Genomic DNA, 12,404 nt, shown 5'->3' on the forward strand with positions numbered 1-12,404 from the left:
AGCTCCAAACCCGCTCTGGTCCCCAGCAAAACAAATAAGCAAACAAAAAGATCTGCTGTTCTTGAGGATAAATTTGCCCCAACAGGTTATTTCTTTATGTTCTGACTAAAGTTCTTCCTTTCACTTCAAAGCAACAGACATATTTTAACAGCTAAGAGATAACAGCTTTCGTACTTAAATGTATGTACATTTATACATAATAAATTGCATGGTCAATAACCTTATAGCTTTCCATTTCAAAAATACACAGTTTTATTGCAGCTCCACTCACCCTTTTTTCTCCCTCCAATTCTTTAAATAGTTGTGCCATATTCTGATCTCAGTCAGACCAGTAAGTCTTACGCAGAATCTAAATTTTCACTAAAAAATAAAGGTTTTAGGCCTTGTTGCAAATCTTCTGAATGTGATTCTATACAATGTTGTCTTTCTGAATCAGCTCCATTTCTACTGCTCATAGCTATGCCATAAAACATGCCATTATGGCTGCAACTACGAGGTGATACCAGGCAGCTCTGTGTTCTTGGGGAACCAGGGTGCAGTATCCAGCCTGTTTGATTCCGCCCCCCGCCCAGCCTCTGATTGAACGAACACCGATCAGAGAAAAGACTTGCAGAGAGCAGTGAAGGGCAGTGGGAGACACACCTAGACCCCTCCTGACCAGGGTGATAGGATTAAGGCAACTCCCCTAGCCTCATCTGCGTCAAAGATGGGACAGGGAGGCATCTCCATTACCATGTAGAATAGAGAACAGAGAACCGCACTGAACTCTGGGATCAGAAAAGCAGGGAAGCACTGCATGATGGGGGATCTCTGCTCCAGATGCTAATGAACCTACGCCTGCCCACACCCAGCTCAGCAGTTATCAAACCAATTCTAGTAATAATCCTTGATTGATATCCAAAATACTGAAGCTGCCTAGTTGCATTGTGAGCTCCCTGGAAAGAACACCACCCATAGCCAAGAGTGATCAGCTCCTATTGTCTAGCCTAAAGAAAATCCCCGAGTCACCAGTTTTCCCATAAACAAATCTAGTGTTCTCATTTGAACCATTGTTGTTTCCCTACAAAAATCCTACCCACACTCCAGTAAGTGTTCTGATGCATGGATCCAACTCTGCATCAGTTCCACTGGGATTTCATCTTCTCCTGACTGATCATGCTGGGGGCTCTGCCTGTCTCCAGCACTCAGGACCCTGAGCTACTACCACCACCTGGGAACCCCGACCAGTTCAAGCTTCAGAGAATGGGTGAGACGCCAGCTCTCTCTCTCTCCCTGTGTTCTTTTCTACCTCAGATATAACTTTATAGTTTTCTATATATGACTTTTGTAAAATTATTATGTTGGTTTAGGCTCTCCTTGTGTGGTTATCACTATTATTCAATAAGTAACTTTTATGGTTAAGCTGGTTGCTTCCCTCTCTCTTTCTCTCTCTCTGAACTTTACTCTTTTGTGTTTTAGCTTCCCCATTTACTCTGCAGCAACACTTCTTTTACCTAAGCTAAAGATCCCTGTAGCGCCAAAAATACTGTGGGGTTTGCACATCAAGTGGGTTACTACCAGTACAACTGTAACCTGAAAGTGGGGATAGGGACGTGCTGAACCTGTGACATATGAGGGTGACAGCTTGGAAGTGCTGCTCGACCCAGACTACTGAGTCCAGGGGCATATCGGGGTGGCAGCCTGGAAGGGCTGTTCGACCCAACCTGCTCAGGCTTACTCTATTCTGGTGTGGGAGCTGTGGCATACAAGGGTGACAGCTTGAAAGTGCTGCTTGACCCAGCCCACTGAGTCCAGGCATATATAAGGGGTCAGCTTGAAAGTGCTGATTGATCCGGTCCACTCAGACTTGCTCTGTGTGTGTGTGTGTGTGCGTGTGTGTGCGCGCACGCGCACGTGCGTATCCAGTTCTGGGGCTGGAGGAACACAGCCCTGGGGAACCTAGGTCCTGCAGGATAGCTCCATTGGGAGGGGACTTGCAGCAGGGAGAAGTAGGCTCCATATGAAAACACAGGTGACACAAGCAGTACATTAATAGAATTACAGAATACACCGCCACCACAGAAGAGTAACCCTAATAAATGAGCGTAGCTCAAAGTAACTGGCAAATCTGGTAACGGAGGGGGACGAGATTGTGCAATGAGCTCCTTGCAGGTAGATCACTGGGACTGTGGGAAACTTATTACAGATTAGAGCACAACTGCTTTCTTCTTGCCAGTTCAAATAATTAATCTACTTTAAAATAATGTTGCCTGTGTTTTAGTGCTTAGTAGTGGATTTAAGAGTTCCCACGTAACTATTTCAGTCATTTAAAAGCATTCATTTACTTTTTAAACAATTCCAGGAACCACTTCCTTCCTTCAATGTACTTGGCAACATCCAACCAGAGGATCAGAGAAAAGCACTACAGAAACAAGTTATCAGCATCTGATTGTATATTCAAAACAAATCTGTTGCATCACAGCTCCTATTTACAATGCTACACAATGCTTTACTAGCTAATGAATCGACAGTGAAAAGATCCATACCAGAGTGAAGCACTATGGACTATGAAAACTGAAACACTGGACATGTTCACCAGATGCACTTTTGGAAACAATATGATTGCAGTAAAAATTGCCTCACTTTTTCTGTGATGAGATGATACTACTTAGTGCCGCTCATATAGCTCCTTAGTTAATAGGGCTTAACAGTGCATTTTTTTAACAGTGCAAGTTTAAAAATGTATTTTCTGTCAATATACAGCTGCTATCAGTCACAACAACTGAGACACTGCAAAAGAATGCAATGTTTCAATGTAAGTCACTGGAAAACCCTGGGAAGAGTTTCTTTTTTAGATGCCACAGCCACCGCTCTGTTTTGTGAATCTTAAAAAAAGGATTATTTGGTCACTTGGTAGTTTAATCTTTCACAGATTGTCACTTTGCCTGCAGTTGTGTAAACTATGACTGGTGTATGCTCTTCTCCATGTCTCTATTTATGATTTGGGTAGATAGTATGGACTGGTCAGAGCTCCTCTGGACCACTGAACACCAGTGAATCTTATCTTTGGGTTTTCTATAGCACCCAGCACCATAGTATCCAAGCACATTTTATAACTTCATCATTTTACTGGAAAATATTTTACAAGATAAAATGTGCTGTTCCTGTATTATGCAGGAGGCTAGACTAGAGATGCCCAAGGAAAATGTACTCAAAAAAATTAAGATTTTAGTGATTAAAAAATGAAATATACGTAAGAAGTCAAGATCAATTTCTTTACATCATGGCACAGGAATACACTTTCAAATGATGTGGGATTTAGGTTGCATACTTCCCAATAGGAATCACAGGTTAAAACCCCAACGAACTTTCTGAAAATGTACCCTATACTGTAATTATCTTGAGAATAACATATTTTTGAAGAAGCAACTCAGAAAATAAAACTTTTAGTGTTTGGTGCAAACGAGAACAATACTGATAGTACATTCTGCCTCTTCCTAGTCTTCGGCTGAATTTAGAGTTTTAAAAACAGATGGCAAGAAATTTGAGTGATGGTAAAGGTCCTCTGGGTTTGATGTTCACCTGTCTCTTTTCAACAGTAATGTTTATCAGCACCATAAAAAGTAATAGAAGCTCATATTTCCCTCAATTAATACCTACTAGCATCTGCAAACTGATATGTCCCCATACGATTAATACTATTGCACTTGACCTTGATATCGTGAAAAAGAATATGATTATGATAATAAGCCAATTATTTTATACAATATAGCAATCAAAAAGATCACCATTCCCTCCTGTTCTCATGACAATAAATGAACAGTCTTCATTTCATTGTCAGTTGCTCCCATGCAATCATCATTAAAATATTACTGTTTTTTGTTGTTAATTTCTAAAATAAAATTAAGATGGAATACAAAAAGCATTAAATAGTCTAAGTTTTAGAGTATTCGCAGGAGTATTTGATACATGTGTTTTATGAAGGTTAGGATAATTTCTTCTTTCTGGTACAACTGCCTATTTTTACTGAAAAATAGTCTGTTTTAATGCAACAACCTAGATTTGAACAGAAGGTTATGTGCCAAACACTTATACATATAGACTGTATGTGTGAGGGGCAATAAAGGTTTAGCTGTCGTGAATTTGGAACAACTGAAGAATATGCCTATAATCACAGACACAAGCCAGTGATACCTACATATCATCATATATTCTGCACGTGTGAAATATTTTACAGAACACAATTTTAGGAATGTTTGAGAGGGTTTTTTTTTTTAAATGATCATAGATTATAAACCAGAATATTATAGATGGATTTGGCAGAATTCAATTTTATTTTATTTTGTATTTTGACTATTAACATCCATTTTTCTTTTTATAATTTTAACTATATTTATTTTTACAGTTATGGAAATTAAGGGAGGGAGGGGTTGGGTTGAAGTTAGGGCAGTGCTGACGGTGGGGCTGCAGGGGGCTCTGTTTGGCTAAAGGGCCCAAGACACTTAGATGCAAGTTGCATTTCTGGCCTAATTGAGCAGAGACGCCTGGCCATGGCAGTGAGAAGGAGCAGCCCCCAGCCATGAGGGAAGACACCCAACTGCTAAACAGTTCCTGCCCCAGGATGGCCCCCACACTCCAGACTGGTGAGTGGGACTGTGATAGCAGAGCTGCAGAGGGCTCCCTGCATTGCTATGGGGCTGGTGATGGAGACAGTCAGCAGTGGGGTGGCCTCCCCCATGGCCGGAAGCTCGTCATCCTACTTGTGGACCCCAGTTGGGGATCTTTGCTGTGCCACAGCTTGCCCTGCACCTGGTGCCTCCGGGGATCCAGTCTCTCCTGCCCTGCAGCAGCGCGGTGAGATGGCTACTGCTCCACTGTCACAGCCCCACTCTCCCACTCCCATGGCAGCAGGGCTGCAGAGGCCTCCCTGCACCACTGCTGGGACAGCGAGACCCGATCCCTGCAGGCACAAGTTGCTGGGGGAGGCTGCATGCACACCAATGGATATTTTTTTCCCACCCATTTCAGTGTGTCAGCTAAAATCGGCAATGACTGACATCTATTGATTTAAAGCAAATCCTGCCAAGCCCAATTATAAGCCATAACTATCATCTTGCCTGACAACCCCCATAATAAAGGCTAGAAAAGGTTATCCAATAATTCCTGCATCGAGTCCCATATTGGTTTAATTTTTATTATTGGGTATATTTCTTGTAGCCTACTGCCTATAAAGAACAGGTACCTAAGCTACCAAGAGTGCAACTCTGCCAGGCTCATTGGGAAAGAAAAAATGCAAACTGACAAATGTAGAACAAACCTACTAATGACTTGAATAGTTTCTCCACATAAAAATATCATTGACTTTAAGATTTGTTATCCTGAGTAGAAATTGGGTCCCATTAAAAAACCCACGCCCCAAGTTCACATCTCTAGCCCTGCAGAGTCATAAGATAATGGACTTTAAAGCCATGATATTTTTTTTAAGCATGAAGAACTGTCACTGGGCCAGAGATGAATCTTGCCCACCAGGCCGTGGGTATGGGCAATTTGGGGTATAAATTCCACATGATGGGGGGAAGAAGAGGGAAACATTTATCTGGCAATTTATTTAAATAACAACTGTTTGAAACAGCTGAGGATTTCTGATTTTAGAATAAGTCTCTAGAAGATGGTTAATGGGCAAGTGATGCAGGCATATATATGTAATGAATTGCACAGCTATGTGATCAATTTTTGTGTTAAGACAACTCAAATGCACAATGGTAAATTAGCTGTGTCTCCTCTGGGGAAGGTCTCTCCTAATCATCAGACATATGGAGCAAAACCATAAACCTGTAACACTCTGAAGTTCCAAGTTTAATTGACACACCAATTTAAACTTTTCCTACTCCAAGCAACAATCATGTTATGTTACTTCCTTTACCCCCTACATAAAGATTGGCTTATGCAAAGCAGCGTTCACAAGTATAGTTACAGTCCTACCAGTTAAGAACAAGTTCTTGCTACTAGAACTCAAAAATATTTTAGATTTTTCAGGACATGAAAGATATAAAGCTAGCATTCCATATAGATCTGTTCCATTTAAAAAAAAGAGAGAGAGAGAGAGAGAGATAACATACCTTTTTATCATAAGAAGATTCTATTCTCCAGTGCTGAGCAGCTGTGATACAGATGTCACTATTCCACTGCATGCTGGGACAGAAGTACATGAGCAAGAAGTCAGCCAACCCCAGAGTAACAATTTCAGCAACAACCTGTAAATGAAAAGATAAATAGAAAAGGCAAGATTTTAACAAGATACCTTCAAATGTTCCTCCTGATCATTCACTAAAACAAAAGAGTATTTGGACCAGGGGCAGCTCTAGGCATTTTGCCGCCCCAAGCACGACAGGCAGGCTGCCTTCGGCGGCTTGCCTGCGGAGGGTCTGCTGGTCCCGCGGCTTCGGAGGACCTCCCGCAGGTCCTCCTCCGAAGCCGCGGGACCAGCAGACCCTCCGCAGGCAAGCCACCGAGGGCAGCCTGCCTGCCGCACTCACGGCACCGGCAGAGCGCCCCCCGCGGCTTGCCGCCCCAAGCACGCGCTTGGCATGCTGGGGCCTGGAGCCGCCCCTGATTTGGCCTATTGGTATAGTATGGTGACTCTCCATGTAAATCATGCACAACCCAATAATGAATTTAGCTTTTTGAAATCAATATTTCCAACATATGTGCATAAGCAAGTTTTAAGGCAGGGAGATAAATTCACTGACCCTCTTTCCAGGCCCATTTTGCCCTGTATGCCTCAGGACAGTATGTAATTTTCCTGAACGACTTAGTATTTAAACTTGCATAGCACAATAATGCCTGGGAGGTCATGCCGCACATTTTTTATTGTTTGTGTGAAAAATTGTTGCCAGACAACTGTTTTGAACCTTTTATTCCCCTTTTTTTCCCCTTATGCCATCTGATCACATTACTTGCCATAGCCTGAAAGTTCTAATTTAAATTGACATTCGTCTGAATCATGTTCTGATCTGATCCCATATTTTTCAAGATAAATTGAAGCAGACTTTTGCTTTTTCAGTCTGCATTTTTATATTTCGTTTATATAGAATGATCCATCATCTCTCCTCCTTCCTTAACTGTCCCCAAATAAATTAGCACAAAGCCTTTCCTGCTGCTAAATATTAATAAAGTCCCATCTGCAGATGGGAGAAACACAATTCATACGGCCAACCATTACAAACTTAACCCAGCACATATTAGGTACAGAGTATCAGTAAAAAAGGATGAGCAGAAGTGAAATGGTAACCTGATCATGCATTTATATGGGGCAGTTGTGAGACCATCAAGTTATTCCTAGCTAGGACCAGTAGCCAAGACAAAGAGGGAAAAGTATACCTATGTGTCTCATATATTTGCTAACATTCTCCTCCGCTCCACCCCCTCTGTGACACACTGATGGAATCTGGCCCGATTGCCCCTGCTGAAAATTCTCCCAGTGTGGGAAAGCCCACAACATGTGTATCTCGCTCTTATGCCACTCTTGCCCATAGCACCCAGTGATGAGGGGAGGAATCCAGGGTTGGAAGATAGCTATCCTCAGCAGGAACCATACACCAGCTGGCACAGATTACAGTAGATCTCACTCTGCTCTAATCCTACACTGGGTCCAGTTTAGAATCAGGGAGCCATAACCACCTCCCTGGGTGCCCCCAATCTCTGCTACATCAAGCAAATCTCTGCCTCTGCCTATACTTCCTCAAAAGTGGCTATTCTCAACCCATATGTCACCTCTATTTTAGCCTGCGCTCTTGAAAGTAAAAGACTGGATATGCAAGGAGCAGAAAAACTGCTTCAGCTCAGTGTAGAAGAGCTTAACTTAGCCTAAAGCTCAACCTTATTTATGCCAATAAGTAGCTTCTTATCACGCTTATGTTGGAGTTACAATCTTACACTCCCTGCCGCAGGGCGGGTGCAAGGATGTTTCACGCCCTAGGCAAAACTTCCACCTTGCGCCCGCCCCCCCCCCCAAGCCCTGTGGCAACTTGGCACACCCGCCCCCCATGCAGCAGCTCCCCCCAGCCCGGGGAGCTGTGCAACAGCTCCCTGTCCCAGCTCACCTCTGCTCCGCCTCCTCCCCAAGCACACCATCGCGGCTCCACTTCTCTCCCTCCCAGGCTTGCGGCGCCAAACAGCTGATTGGCACCGCTAGCCTGGGAGGCGGGAGAAGTGGAGCAGTGATGGCGTGGTCAGGGAGGAGGCAGAGCAGAGGTGAGTTGGGGCAGGGAGTGGTTCCCCTGCATGCTGCGTCCCCCCTTACTTGCTGCACGCGGCCCTCCCCGCGTCCCCCCTGCCCTGGGTCCCTCCACCTAAATGCCGACGATGACCGGGGCGGCCTAAGATCCGGCCATCATGGCAGGACCCGAAATGCTGTCCCCCAAATGCCAGTGCCCTAAGCAACTGCCTAGGTCGCCTAATGGGTTGCACCGGCCCTGCCCTGCTGTACACTTTGCAAGATCTTGCAGGAGCAAGACATGGCTTTCCTTGCCGTACCTCCATTATGCACTAGGAGGGTGCAGAGGAATGTTCAGGGGAGCATGGCTGGAGCCTGGGCCAGCCCCGACAGGGGCAGGGAGAGAGCCCCACCCAGCCCCAGCTGCCAGTCCCACTCCCTGGGCTCCACTTCTGGTCAGGGCTGCCAACCTTGGAGCCGGGGCGCCAGCCTCTGGACTTGGCTCTGCTCCCACCCCTTACCCTTGTCTGCATCCTCTGCTCCCAGAGACATGGCCTCTCTCCTGGCCTTAGCTCTGGGGTGTGTGTGGGGGGGCTGCAGACAGGAGTAATGGGGGGCACGAGGAAAAAATTTGTGCACCACTGCTGTAAAGGATCAATATCTGTCATTGAGATAATTTATAATGCATTCATTCAAACTATACAGTTATTCAAATGAGATAGAAAAACCCTTAGCCCAAATTTATGGGTCATTGCTCAAATAGGCACTGGTCCAGAAAACGGACTGACCTTAATGGGACTCTGTGTGGATGCAACAGTGTGCCCACAAAGATCCCTTTGAATCAGCAATTAGTCAATTTCGCAATCTCTATTGCTATCAGTAAGTCACACAAGATCATGGGAGTCAAAAAGAAAAAAAAAAGGAACAAAAACTCTGCAAAAGCATATGAGGAAATCCTATCTACTACTTAATCCACAAATTATCCGACATATTGTGACAGTACATACTTTTAAGAGTCCTTAATTCTGTAGCATAGTAACATGATCAAATCTACAGGAGGCATTATGGCTTATGGTATCAGTGGAAATGTGTATTTAATAAAATAAGTGTCATAGGTCTCACCCCCACCTCATAGGTCTCACCCCCACTTAGAGATGTTGGGTTCCAAAATGGGGACCTGCACTGGTTTCCCTCTAAACTAAAAATCCTAGTTTAGATCTGGTAAAAGCTGCCACCACCCAATCAGGTACGTGGATTGGGACACAGTCCTTCCCCAAAATCCTTGGGGATCCCAAGAGCCCCAAATCTATGGAGTTCTTACACCCAGGAGAAATAAACCATTCCCCCCTGCTTCCTCCCCCCTCCCTTTTCCTAGGAGAGATACCGGGATCTAACTACAGAGGGATGCCTCCCCCTCCCCTTTCCCTGAGAATCCACCCAAAGAAAGATTAACCAAGTCCTTTACAGAAAAGATTTATTAAAAAATAAAAGAAAGTCACTGTCTCTGTAACCAAGATGGAACAATATACAGGGTCTAAACTTATCAATCTCTGGAGAGAATTCCCCCTCCTTTCTTTCTCAGTAACAGCAATAACAGTACAGACTTAAAGAAATTCTACAGCAAAACACAGAATTGCAAATACAGAAATAAAAGTATAAGAATACTAGTTCCTTGCTAATACTCACTAGCTAGAATAGAAGAATTTATTGCAGAAACCTGGGAGGACTTGATTAAGATGTCTGGACTCTCTTAATTCCCAAGAGAGACTCTCTACAACAAAGAACAGGAAAAAAACTTCCCTCCACAGGGATTTGAAAATATCTTGTCCCTCATTGGTCCTCTGGTCAGGTGTCCACAGGTACTGCTTGTTAACCCTTTACAGGTAGACAAAAACCTTAACCCTTAACTAACTGTTTATGACAATAAGCATATTCATACATAGCTGCCTGGTTTTGTAGAGCTCCATGTGTGACATTTCATGCAAATTATGTAATTAAGTAATGTGCATATTTGTAATACATTTCCACAAACCCATAAGCTTCAATTTTTGGTCAATACACCTTGCCCCAACCAGCGACAGGGATAGGGCCTGGAACTGCACAAAACTTGGCAGCTGAGGCTGGGATAGGAAGGAGTCAGGTAGGCTGCTACTGTACAAATGAGGGTTAAGAGGTGTGGATGGAGAGGTGCTAGATAATGCTAGCTGGAATGTCTGGAGTGCTAAGTAGATGAAAGGGGTGGTGAAGAGAGTCGAACTGTTGAAAGGTGACTGATTAGCAGGGTGGGAAGCTTTGGCTGAATGGAGTGTCTACAGGCACTTGGGAGGGTACTATTTAAGGAGGTTAGGGTTAAGTTGGGGTCTGAAGAGCTTTCTTAGGGGGCAAAGTGTCTGTGGCAGGGTATCTATGAGGGAGTTGGACAGCTGTGGAAAACCTAGGTTTGAGGGAGCCGGCTCTCTTGTGGCAAGATGGGAGCACGGGCTGGGGGAAACTAACACAAGCACTGGGCCCCTCGCCTCTTCTGCCATTGCTGTTGCTCCTTCCCTACTGTGATCCAGCAAGAGAGCAGTGAGAGGGGAAGTGGAATTCTTTCTTCAACAGGGTAACTGATTTGCTGGATGGGGGAAATAAGGTGGACATAATATATATGGACTTCAGCAAGGCTTTTGACACAGTCTCATGACATTCTGATAAGCTAAAGGAATGTGGGCTTGGCAGAATTATTATTAAGTGGATGCATAATTGGTTAAACAACCACAAAGAGTAACTCTTAATGGAATGTCACCAGATTGGAAGGAATTGGGGTTCCACAGGGATCTGTTCTGAGAAGGGAGGGATAGCTCAGTGGCTAGAGCACTGACCTGCTAAACCCAAGGTTGTGAGTTCAATTCTTGAAGGGGCCACTTAGGGATCTGGGGCAAAATCAGTACTTGGTCCTGCTAGTGAAGACAGGGGGCTGGACTTGATGACCTTTCAGTTCTATGAGATAGGTATAGCTCTGTATTTATTTAATGACTTGGATGTAGGAAGAGAGCATACTATTTTTGAGTAATAGGTACAGAGGAAAAGTCAGATGACATATCTATTTTGTTTGCTCTCAACACTTTCAAATTACAAATTAAATGTAAGCCAAATTTGACCAAGAAAATTTACTTTGGGGTTGAGTTTTGACATGCCAAGTTTCAGCTTGAAGCAAGTTTTTATAAACTTGAAGAATGGAGTTTATAATAAAATGCTGACAAGCCCTTAATGACAGCAATCCTAATAAGTTCAGCTAGATGATGGATCGACTATTCTTGACATTTACAAATAAAGCTAAACGTATGAATTAACATTTGAAAATCAGATACAGTTCATGGTCAGTAACTACTTCTTTTCATGGGGTTTTTCCATCCCCAATAAACATGGGATACTAGAGAGCAAACAAAACATGAAAGGCCAAGGATCTGACCCTTCCTAAGATCCCTTTGCACAGCTTCAACATTCAGCCTTCTGACAAATAATTCATATTTAGGCCTCAAATGACAGTAGTATTTAAAAGTGGAGAATCTCTTTTTGCACAAGCCAATAAGCCAAAATTGTGTTTCCATTACCCACTTGCAATGCCATTAATGTCATTGGGGCTGCACAGTTAAGAAGTAACGCAGATTTGGGTCACTTTTAAAAAAAAATAAAAAAAGAACTTAAAGTTCTTGGTTCATGGAAAGAACAAATGGAGAGAGTCAATTTAAGGGAAGGAAGAGAGCTAGTTTGGACCACCACCAATGATCAATGGCTCCTCTAACAGAGCATTCAGTCTAAACAGGAGCCTCAAACCCAATGGCGTGTTACTTACTGTAGTATTATCATTTATCTAAAGAATCTACAATCATGTTGAAATTAGAATGACAGGAGCAAACAAAATAGAATAATAAATTGAGACATATTTAAAGCTAACAGATGAATGATCACTAAGAGAAGCCAACTTTCCACAGAGGGACCTAAACAGATGATTCTCAGAGTCACTAAAAGAAGAAAGCCCAGAAAACAAATTAAACTGAGAGAACAAACCTCTTGGAAGTAGCGTCCTTCTAGTCACAGGGGGCCAAGTTTCCTCTCTCATGGAGTAAAGTACTCCTCAGAGAGGGTAAAGGTGGCAGAATCCAGCCCTCTCCCTATCCTACCCTTTGAGTCTTGATACACTGCCAATTAATCTATATATGAGAATAAA

At 43.4% G+C, this 12,404-nt stretch overlaps 1 protein-coding gene across 14 annotated transcripts in view; it reads right to left on the reverse strand.

The window, feature by feature from the left end:
• THSD7A (thrombospondin type 1 domain containing 7A) overlaps positions 1–12,404 on the reverse strand; it is a 556,843-nt gene that overhangs the window by 430,734 nt on the left and 113,705 nt on the right. For all 14 annotated transcript variants that reach the window (XM_039524530.1, XM_039524529.1, XM_039524540.1 and 11 more), the window contains one exon: positions 6,099–6,233. The gene's annotated coding sequence lies outside the window, so the exon portion shown is untranslated. The remainder of the gene's footprint in view (positions 1–6,098; positions 6,234–12,404) is intronic.

This window comes from Mauremys reevesii, linkage group 2 (assembly GCF_016161935.1).
Source record: "Mauremys reevesii isolate NIE-2019 linkage group 2, ASM1616193v1, whole genome shotgun sequence".
In the NCBI taxonomy this organism is placed as follows: Eukaryota; Metazoa; Chordata; order Testudines; family Geoemydidae; genus Mauremys; species Mauremys reevesii.